The sequence below is a fragment of the Mustela nigripes genome, chromosome 13 (genome assembly GCF_022355385.1).
Source record: "Mustela nigripes isolate SB6536 chromosome 13, MUSNIG.SB6536, whole genome shotgun sequence".
Lineage (NCBI taxonomy): Eukaryota > Metazoa > Chordata > Mammalia > Carnivora > Mustelidae > Mustela > Mustela nigripes.
In genome coordinates this window covers 145,145,193-145,157,220 of record NC_081569.1, presented here as the reverse complement: position 1 = coordinate 145,157,220, position 12,028 = coordinate 145,145,193, and positions in this window count along the sequence as shown.

Sequence of the window (12,028 nt, the reverse complement as noted above, 5' to 3'; positions counted from 1 at the left end):
CTAAAGCAATCTACACATTTAATGCAATTTCTATCAAAATACCATCATCTTTTTCAAAGAAATGAAACAAATAATTCTAAAATTTATATGGAACCAGAAAAGACCTCGAATAGCCAAAGGTATATTGAAAAAGAAAGCCAACGTTGGTGGCATCACAATTCCGGACTTCAAGCTCTATTAAAAAGCTGTCATCATCAAGACAGCATGGTACTGGCACAAAAACAGGCACATAGATCAATGGAACAGAATAGAGAGCCCAGAAATAGACCCTCAACTCTACGGTCAACTCATCTTCGACAAAGCAGGATACCTTTTATTTCTCTTTTTGTCTGATTGCTGTTGCTAGGACTTCTAATACTATGTTGAACAAGAGTGTTGAGATTGGGCATCATAGTCTGTTCCTGATCTCATCGGGAAGGCTGCAAGCTTTTTACCATTGAGGATGATATTTCTGTGGGTCTTTCATAGATAGATTTTATGAAGTTCAGGAATGTCCCCTCTATCCCTATACTTTGAAGCGTTTTAATCAGGAACGGATGGTGGATTTTGTCGAATGCTTCTTCTGCATCAATTGAGAGGACCATGTTGTTCTTCTCTCTTCTCATCTTAATTTTTTTCTATCACATTGATTGATTTTCGAATGTTGAACCATCTTTGTAGCCCAGGAATGAATCCCACCTGATCATGGTGGATAATCTTTTCAATGTGCTGTTGGATTCTGTTTGCTTGGATCTGTTGAGAATCTTAGCATCCATATTCATCAGTGATAGTGGTCTGAAATTCTCCTTTTTGGTAGGGTTTTTGCCTGTTTTGGGGATCAGGGTAATGCTGACTTCATAGAAAGAGTCTGGAAGTTTTCCTTATGCTTCAATTTTTGAAACAGCTTCGGGAGAATAGGTGTTATTTCTTCTTTGAAAGTTTGGTAGAATTCCCCAGGGAATCCATCAGGTGCTGGGCTGTTGTTTTTTGGGAGGTTTTTGATCACTGCTTCAATCTCATTACTAGATATTGGTCTATTCAGGTTGGCAATTTCTTCCTGGTTCAATTTTAGGAGTTTATAGTTTTCCAGGAATGCATTCATTTCATCAAGGTTGCTAAGCTTATTGGCATATAACTATTGATAATAACTTCTGATGATTGTTCTACTTCCTTGTTGTTCGTTGTGATCTCTCCCTTTTCATTCATAATTTTATGAATTTGGTCTTTCTATCTTTTCTTTTGGATTAGTGTGGCCAATGTTTTATTGATCTTAATGATTCTTTCAAAAAACCAACTTCTAGTTTCATTTTATGTTCTACTGTATCTTTGCTTTCTTCCTCATTGATTTCAGCTCTAATCTTGATGATTTCCTTTCTTATGTGCGGGGTTGGCTTGATGTGTTCTTGTGTCTACATTTCTTTAAGGTGTAGAAAAGCTGTTGTGTTCTGTATTTTTCAATTTTTTTTAGGGAGGCTTGGATGGCTCTGTATTTCCCCCTTAGGACCGCCTTTGCTGTATCCCATAGGTTTTGAACCAACATGTCTTCATTCTTATTGGTTTCAATAAATTGTTTCAGTTCTTCTTTGATCTCCTGGTTGATCCAAACATTCTTAAGCAAGGTGGCCTTTAGCTTCCAGGTGTTTGAGTTCCTTCTGAACTTTTCCTTGTGATTAAGCTCCAGTTTCAAAGCACTGTGATCTGAGAATATGCAGGGAATAATCTTAGTCTTTTGTTATCGGTTGAGTCCTGATTTGTGACCCAGTATTTGATCTATTCTTGAGAAGGTTTTGTGTGCACTTGAGAAGAATGAATATTCTGTTATTTTGGGTGGAATGTTCTGAATATATCAATGAGGTCCATCTGGTCCATTGTGTCATTCAATGCTCTTGTTTCTTTATTGATTTTCTGCTTCAAAGATCTTCTATTTCTGACAGTGGTGTTTTAAGATCTCCTACGATACTGTATTCATATCAATATGACTCTTTATCTTGATGAACAGTTTTCTTATGTAATTGGCTGCTCCCATATTAGGGGCATAGATATTTACAATAGTTAGATCATCTTGGTGGATAGACCCTTTAAGGATTATGTAGTGTCCTTCTGTATCTCTGACTACAGTCTTGAGTTTAAAATCTAAGTTTTCTGATATGAAAATCGCTACCCCAGCCTTCTTTTCAGGCCGATTGACATGAAAAATGCTTCTCCATCCCTTCAGTTTCAGTCTGGGTGTACCTTTAGGTTCAAAATGGGTCTCTTGTTGACAACATATGGATGGGTCCTGTCGTTTTATCCAATCTACAACCCTGTGCCATTTTATGGGCACATTTAGGCCATTCACATTGAGAGTGATTATTGATAGATACGCTTTTATTGACATCGTGTTACCTTTGAAGTCTTTCTTTCTGTAGATTGTCTCTTTATTTCTGTTCAATGCTTTTCTTAGGATTTTTCCTCTTTTATAGAACCCCCTTAATATTTTCTGCAGTGTCGGCTTGGTGGTTGCATAGTCTTTTAATCCTAGCCGGTCTTGGAAACTCTTTATCTCTCCATCCATTTTGAATGTCAGTCTTCCTGGATAAAGTATTCTTGGTTGGATGTTCTTCTCATTTAGTGCCCTGAATATATCTTGACAGCCTTTTCTGGCTTACCATGTCTCTGTGGACAGGTCTGATGTTATTCTGATGGGCTTTAATTTGTAAGTAAGGAGCCTCTTTGCCCTAGTGGCTTTCAAGAGATTACACCTACAATTATAATTCCTCAATTTGACTATCAGGTGTCGTGATTTTTTTTGTAATGTATAATCGTGGGTGGGAACCGTTCAAACTCTAGTCCATGAACACTGGTTTCATTCGCGAGATTGGGAAAATTTTCATGAATGACTTGTTCCACTATATCTTCTAGACTTCTCTCTTTCTCCTCCCCTTCAGGGATTCCAATAATTCTGCTGTTGGAATATTTCATGGCATCATTTATTGCCCTGAATCTGTTTTAGTGGTTTCTAAGCTGTTTGTTCCAGGCTTCCTCCTGATCCTTTCTCTCTATCTGTTTTTCCTCCAGATCACTAATTCTATCTTCTGTCTCAGTACCCTAGCTTTGAGAGAGTTTAGATTACATTGGAACTCATTGAGAGCATTGTGAACCTCCTCCCTGGTAGCTTTAATCTCTGCCCTAACACTGTGAACATCCACTCTGGTCACTTTCAGCTCGCCCCTAATCCATTATGTTTGGTTATCCATGGCTTTCTCCAACTTAGCTATTGCCTGGATTATTAGCCTGAATTCTCTTTCCGACATATTGTCTATGTTGATATTTGTTAGCTCTGTTGCAGAAGGTCCATTCCCTGTATTTTTCTTCTGTTGGGCATTTGTCCTCCTAGTCATTTTGGTGGGAGATGACTGAACAGATGTAGCTGGATGTATCAACCGTGGTGCAGTCAAGGTGCACCCGGAAACACTTCTGAGCAATCAGGATTCCCCACCAAATGAGAGATAAAAGAAAAGAAAAAGAAAAAAGAAAAGAGAGAGAGAGAGAGACAGGAAAGAAATGGAAGATGAAAGAGAAGGTTCAGCCCAAATGGGCCCCAGGGAAAGATTTATGAAGTAGACAAACAATAACAGACAAACAAAAAGACTGATAAATGTATATGACAAGAGAAAAAATATATATGCAAATAAAGGAAGAACCTCGTCAAAAAGGACCCCAAGTGTAAGATTTATATACTATGGGGACAAACACAAAAACACAGAAACACTTGTGGAAGAAAAAGATGGGAGAGTGGTTATAAATTCTCAGTGTGTGGGAGGAAGGTTGTTTTGATTCTTCCTGGATGTATCTTGATATCTTTGTTAAAGGACTCAACTTTCCTAAGATAAAGGGGGATTAAAAATTAGTTTACCTATAGGGGTAGTATTGACTGGGGAAGCAGGATTACTTTGAAGTTTAACTCTACATGAATATTAGAGGATAAAAATAAAAAGGAATAAACAAGACTAAACTAAACTAAAATTAAAAAAAAAAAAGATGCACCAACTTGCATTCCCACCAACAGTGTAAGAGGTGGGAATGCAAGTTGGTGCAGCCTCTTTGGAGAAGAGTGTGGAGATTCCTCAAGAAAATTAAAATAGAACTTCCCTATGACCCTGCCATTGCACTCCTGGGTATTTACCCAAAGGATACAGATGTCTTGAAAAGAAGGGCCATCTGTACCCCAATGTTTATAGCAGGATTGGCCACGGTCGCCAAACTGTGGAAAGAACCAAGATGCCCTTCAACGGACGAAGGGATAAGGAAGATGTGGTCCATATACACTACGGAGCATTATGCCTCCATCAGAAAGGACAAATACTCAACTTTTGTAGCAACATGGATGGGACTGGAAGAGATGATGCTGAGTGAAATAAGTCAAGCAGAGAGAGTCAATTATCATAGGTTTCACTTATTTGTGGAGCATAACAAATAGCATGGAGTACAAGGGGTGTTAGAGAGGAGAAGGGAGTTGGGGTAAATTGGAAGGGGAGGAAAATCATGAGACTATGGACTCTGACAAACAATATGAGGGATTTGAAGGGGAGGTGGGATGTTGGGTACCAGGTGGTGGGTATTATAGAGGGCACAGATTGCATGGAGCACTGGGTGTGGTGCAAAAATAATGAATACTGTTTTCCTGAAAATAAATAATTTAATTTTAAAAAATACAATAACATTTAAAAAAAAAGGAATTCAAAAAATAGACATGCAAAAAAAATGTGAATGTATCAAAAAGTTCAGGTTAGAAGGTTATTATGGAATTTGATGTACTAGACAGCTCGCTGTGATGGTTATTAGTTTAAAAAAATTACCTATATATTTAAAAAGTGAACCAGAATAGTGGGAATAAATGAAAAATAAGTTTTCCTATGAAGTAGTGGTTGTTATCTTGTAGTCCTTTTTTTTTTTTCTCTTTTTATTTTCTTTCTTGGTTTGTTTTCTGGGGGAGGGGCCTGCCACTGCCACGTGGATTGTCAGTCTATGATGTTCCTTACTTAAGTCTGAGGAATCTGTTTGGTTTTTTTTTTTTTTTTTTCAGGCTTTTTTTCTCTGGTGGTTTTTATGTTTGTTCACTTTTTTTTTTTCTCACTTTGACCGCTTTTGATGGTTTTTGTAGTTTTAGAGGAAAACAAACCGCACCCTGATCTCCCTCTCAGAGAGAAGCCTCAGTCTGGTTGCAGAGCCTAAATAAGTTCCCCCTTGGCCGCTGGCAGAGCAGGTTCCAAGTCTTGGTCCCTGGGGGCACAGGATCTTTTGCTTTTATCCAAAACCAAGGCAGTGGCGGCTGTCTGGGCAGCTCCAGACTGCCAGAGAGGTTCCAAGCAGCAAGTGCACACTGAGATTTTCCCTCTGGCCCGGGCTGGAAGTGCCTGGTCTTTCTGGGTCTAAGAGTGCCTGGCTTGCCGGCACCAATTTCAGGGGAGGCTGAGGTTCGCGCGTGGGTCTCAGGCTCTGAGAATGGGTTGCAGGTCCGAGAGAACCAGGCTGGGCCTTCACACACCTCTCTGGGGGGGAGAGTTTGGTGCAGGCTCTGAAACAAAGGCGCATATCAAAGGGCACCGGCTGGGTATCTATACCCCTCTCAGTGGAGTATCTCAGGCTCTATAGCAGGGCTCTGGCATTCTGCCGCCCGGCGTGGCTCCCATCCCCACACAGGAAACCGACCCCACGGACCCCACACGTTCTCAGGCGCGCTGGTGGCTTAGGGACCAAGATCTGGTTTCTCTGACACACTCTCTGTGCCTCAGTGCCAGGGGAGGCTGTCCTGGGACTGGAGACTTAAGCCCCTGTCCCAGCTGTCCTGATTCCCACAATTTCCCCCCACTATCCTTTGCTCTTTTGGAGTGCTTTCAACCAGTCTCCAAGTTAATGCTGGTCCCCAGACACAGGGCACTCTAGCTCGTATTGGGGTATTACTTTGCAACTGGTCGCCTCTGGTGGCTCCCCCCCTTTTATCTTCTGATATCAGTCCATGTTCCCGCACCACTTTACCTGCCCACTGGTGTCTTCTGCCCCTGTAGAGATCCAGACGTGTATAATTCTGATCTCAGGCTGATTTCATGGGTGGTTGGAGTTCTTTGGTAGGTAGTCAGCTCACTTTGAGGTACAAATTGAAAAGGCGCCTCCTCTTACTTCCCTGCCATCTTGTCCCCCCTCTTGGACCACATCTTCTTTATCCATTCATATGTGAAAGGACACCTCAGCTCCTTTCACTGTTTCACTATAGTGGACATTAATCCTGTGAATATTGGGGTTCATGTGCCCCCTTTTTAATTACATCTGTATCTTTGGGATAAATACCCAATAGTGCAATTGCTGAGTCATAGGAAAGTACTATTTTAAGTTTTTGGGGAACCTACACACTGTTTTCCAAAGTGGTTGTATGACCTTGCATTCCCAACAATAATGGAAGAGGTTTCCTCTTTCTCCACATCTTCTCCATAATTTTTTTCCTGTATTATTAATTTTAGCCTTTCTAACTCATATAAGTTAATATCTCATTGTGGTTTTGATTTATATTTCCAGGGTGACAAGAGATGTGTAGCATTTTTTCATATGTCTGTTGGCCATTTGTATGTATCTCTGGAGAAGTGTCTACTCATGCCTTCTGCCCATTTCCTGACTGGATTATTTGTTTTTTGGGTGTTGAGTCTGCTAAGTTCTTTATTGATCTTGGATATCAACCCCTTGTCGGTAGTGTCATTTGCAAGTAGCTTCTCCAATTCCATAGGTTACCTTTTAGTTTGGTTGACTGTTTATATTGCATTGCAGATTTTTATCTTGGTGTAGTCCCCAAAGTTCCTTTTTGGTTGTTTTCCTTGCTTTTAGAGACCCACCTTGCAAGAAGTTGCTGCATATGAGGATCTAAGAGGTTACTATCTGTGTTCTTCTCTCAGATTTTGATGCAAGCCTTTTCTAAATGGGTCTTTGAACACGTCCTAGTATCCAGCCAGAGTTGTCATTGACAATGTCGTCACAGACACCTGTGACCCCCACATGCCAGGTGTTTTGTTCTTGGTGATGAGAAAACCATAGGAAAACCATAGGAACTCACCCACACTCACAAAAATATGATCACTCCTGTTTCTTTCCTTCCCTCTGAGTAGTGAAGTCAGCTGGTCTCCATCCAGGTCCACACACACCCTGGAGAAAGGGTGGACACTGACATCAGTGTGGTCAGATTAAAAGCCCAGAGAACACCTGTGAGTTTGAGACTCCCATGAACACCGGTGCTGTGCATGTCTCTTACACTCTGCAGTCGCCGAGCTGGTCAGTCCCCTCTTCCAGACCCTAACACAACATCCAGATGTGTCCTTATAACTGGATCCGCCAACTACTCATGGTCTTCAATGCCTCTATCAAGCTGGTAGTGTATTTATTATGTAATTCACATTTACAACCTACAGGGGACCCAGGAGACAAGATCCTACATCCACAGCTCTATTCATGAAGATACTGAGAGAAGGGTATTCACAGAGCACTGATCTAAATCAGGGAGTGCAGTGATGAGGACACAGGTGTGCCCCTGTCACACAGGTGTGAAGTGTCATTGCAGGACAAGAGAAGGCACCACTTTGCAAATGTGTCATGGAGTGATGATGGTTCACCAAGGATGCTCCCAGGGTGGTGGCACTGATTAGAGCAATGACAAAATATGACAGATATGTCATCCTATTCTGTCCTTTACACGTGAACATTCCTGGTAGTGAAGGTGTTTGGGGGGAGTTAAATTCACTCATGATGTATGGAGCAGCTTTGAATTACCAAATACAATAGAGTGACCCAGCTTTGACAAATTTCAATATGATTTGTACATGGAGCTGCTGTCGCCAAACTTGCACATCCAGGAATTGAACCACAAGAGAATAGAGGGGTGAGTGGAACAGAGAGGTTCCCTAACAGTACAGAGCCCCTGGAATTATGGTGGGGTTTCATAAATGTCTACCATAAAAGGGCACTTGGTATCATATTGTTATGTTTTATGCTTCCTGTAGAAGATCATACCCTCTCTTTGTGAGGCCTACACTGTGGAGTGTGTGATTCTCTTCCTGTATCCACTGGAAAACGGGCTGTCTTGGTAGCAGCAGTGAAATGTGTCTTTGCTGTAGCCACACAAGAGTTCAGATTTCTCCAGAGATCTCCTGTTTCTGTTCCCTGGTCAGCACCATGATCGCCTTGAGCTCCCCCATGTAGAATCTACTTCCACTCTCCAGTACTCACCTGCTATTCAGGTGAACAGTCGCTAATGTGGTGGAAGCCTTCAGACTACAAGAACACTGACTTGATGATGTAGCTTTAGCCTCGGATGCTTCCAGGAACCTCGGCCAGGGGAGTCCTGCATGTGTCACTGCCTCCTCCACCAGTGGTTCAAGTCCATGTATTCTTGCCTGTCTCTGGGTACACAGTTATTCTCTTCCTCCCGGTTGTCCCCCCCATAGCTCCAGAGGTCTTGGGTGTCCCCAGCTTCTTGTTTCTCTACTTTCCCCTGAAGACTAAGGTTTTCATTCCATGTGAAAAGTGTGTGTAGTCCTCAACAGAACTGATATTGTGACGTCTGTTCCCATCCCAGATCCTATGGGGCTCCACCTGTGACCCTAGGATGTTTCTTCCGAGGGCTTCTTCTGCAGATAAATTTTTGTTCCAGTGGTGGACTCAGGATGTGTGGATCTCCATGAATTCCTGCTCTGAATCATCTTCCTCCCATCCTGCCAGGACCAGCCAGGTGTGGGGAGGCTTTTTATGATTTGTCCCCATCCTACAGGATAGAAATGCACAAGGACAGGATTGATTTAATAATATGGTCTTGGTGAACTTCACCCTATAACACCTCTGGTACACATGATTACAAGAAATTCATAAAATATTCTATCTAAACATTGTGACAGTTTATTTTTTTATCACGGATCTGCATTCACAATATGCCAAGATGCTGGTTCTTAGCTCCTGGGAGTACATTTCATTCCTGAGAGCTTAAGTTTATTGCTTGTCTCATGATTACAATTAGAAGATATATTGGCATGAATTTATTCATCTGATGCTTGTTCCATTTTTTTGTAATAATTTTTTATAATTTATTTTTTATTTCTAGCATAAGAGTATTCATTAATTTAATACCCACCATGTGGTACCAAAACCTCCCATCTCATGCCCCTTCAAAACTCTCAGATTGTTTTTCAGAGTCATAGAATCTCATGGTTCACCTCCCCTTCCAATTCCCCCCAACTCCCTTCTCCTCTCTAACTCCCCATGTCCTCCATGCTATTTGTTATGCTCCACAAATAATTGAAACCATATGATAATTGACTCTCTCTGCTTGACTTATTTCACTCAGCATAATCTCTTTCAGTCCCGTCCATGTTGCTACAAGAGTTGGGTATTCATCCTTTCTGATGGAGGCATAATACTCCATAGTGTATATGGACCACATCTTCCTTATCCATTCATCTGTTGAAGTAAATCTTGGTTCTCTCCACAGTTTGGCGACCATGGCCATTGCTGCTATAAACATTGGGGTACAGATCACCCTTCTTTTCACAACATCTGTACCTTTGGGGTAAATACCCAGGAGTGCAATGGCTGGGTAATAGGGAAGGTTTATTCCTAGGTGTCTTATGGTTTTGTGTGCAATTGTCAATGGGATTAACTCCTTAATTTCTCTTTCTTCTGTCTTGCTGTTGGTGTAGAGAAATGCAACTGATTTCTGTGCATTGATTTTCTATCCTGACAGTTTACTGAATTCCTGTACAAGTTCAGGCAGTTTTGGAGTGGAGTCTTTTGGGTTTTCCACATATAGTATCATATCATCTGTGAAGAGTTATAGTTTGACTTCTTCTTTGCCAATTTGGATGCCTTTAATTTCCTTTTGTTGTCTGATTGCTGAAGCTAGGACCTCTAGTACTATGTTGAATAGCAGTGGTGATAATGGACATCCCTGTTGTGTTCCTGACCTTAGCAGAAAAGCTTTCAGTTTTTCTTCATTGAGAATGATATTTGCGGTGGGTTTTTCATAGATGGGTTTGACTATATTGAGGTATGTGCCCTCTATCCCTACACTTTGAAGAGTTTTGATCAGGAAGGGATGCTGTACTTTGTCAAATGCTTTTTCAGAATCTATTGAGAGTATCATATGGCTATTGTTCTTTCTTTTATTGATGTGTTGTATCACGTTGATTGATTTGCATATGTTGAACCAACCTTGCAGCCCTGGAATAAATCTCACTTGGTCGTGGTGAATAATCCTTTTAATGTACTGTTGAATCCTATTGCCTAGTATTTTGGTGGGAATTTTCGCATTTGTGTTCATCAAGGATATTGGTCTGTAGTTCTCTTTTATTATTTTTTTAATTGTATGTAGCATTTGAGATTCTTTTTTTTCAATTTATTTATCTTCATAAAAACAGTATTCATTATTCTTTCACCACACCCAGTGCTCCATGCAATCTGTGCCCTCTATAATACCCACCACCTGGTACCCCAACCTCCCACCCCCACGCCACTTCAAACCCCTCAGATTGTTTTTCAGAGTCCATAGTCTCTCAAGAGTTCTCTTTTTTGATGGGATCCTTGTCTGGTTTTGGGAAAAAGGTGATGCTGGCCTCATAAAATGAGTTTGGAAGTTTTCTTTTCATTTCTATTTTTTGGAACAGTTTCAGGAGAATGGGAATTAGTTCTTCTTTAAATGTTTGGTAGAATTCCCCCGGGAAGACGTCTGGCCCTGGGCTTTTGTTTGTTTGGAGATTTTTAATGACTGTTTCAATCTCCTTACTGGTTATGGGTCTGTTTAGGCTTTCTATTTCTTCCTGGTTCAGTTGTGGTAGTTTATATGTCTCTAGGAATGCATCCATTTTTTCCAGATTGTCAAATTTGTTGGTGTAGAGTTGCTCATGGTATGTTCTTATAATGGTCTGTATCTCTTTGGTGTTAGTTGTGATCTCTCCTTTTTCATTCATGATTTTATTTATTTGGGTCCTTTCTCTTTTCTTTTAGATAAGTCTGGCCAGGGGTTTATCAATCTTATTAATTTTTCCAAAGAACCAACTCCTTGTTTTGTTGATTTGTTCTATTGTGGTTGTTTTTTGTTGTTGTTGTTGTTGTTGTTTGTTTCTATTTCATTTATTTCTGCTCTGATCTTTATGATTTCTCTTCTCCTGCTGGGTTTGGGGTTTCTTTCTTGTTCTTTCCCCAGCTCCTTTAAGTGTTGGGTTAGGTTTTTTACCTGAGACCTTTCTTGTTTCTTGAGAAATGTTTGTACCGCTATATATTTTCCTCTCAGAACCGCCTTTGCTGTGTTCCACAGATTTTGAACAGTTGTATTTTTATTTTCATTTGTTTTCTTGAATTTTTTCAATTCTTCTTTAGTGTCCTGGTTGACCCATTCATTCTTTAGAAGGATGCTGTTTAGTCTCCATGTATTTGGGTTCTTTCCAAATTTCCTCTTGTGATTGAGTTCTAGCTTCAGAGCATTGTGGTCTGAAACTATGCAGGGAATGATCCCAATCTTTTGATACCAGTTGAGACTTGATTTAGGACCCAGAATGTGATGTATTCTGGAGAATGTTACATGTGCACTAGAAAGGAATGTGTATTCTGTTGCTTTGGAATGAAATGTTCTGAATATATCTGTGATGTCCATTTGTCCAGTGTGTCATTTAAGGCCTTTATTTCCTTGTTGATATTTTGCTTGGATGATCTGTCCATTTCAGTGAATGGGAGTGTTAAAGTCCCCTACTATTATTGTATTATTGTTGATGTGTTTCTTTGATTTTGTTATTAATTGGTTTATATAGTTGGCTGCTCCCACATTGGGGGCATAGATATTTAAAATTGTTAGATCTTCTTGTTGGACAGATCCTTTGAGTGTGATATAGTGTCCTTCCTCATCTCTTATTATAGTCTTTGGCTTAAAATCTAATTAATTTGATATAAGGACTGCCAATCCTGCTTTCTTCTGGTGTCCATTAGCATGGTAAATTCTTTTCCACCCCCTCACTTTAAATCTGGAGGTGTCTTCGGGTTTAAAATA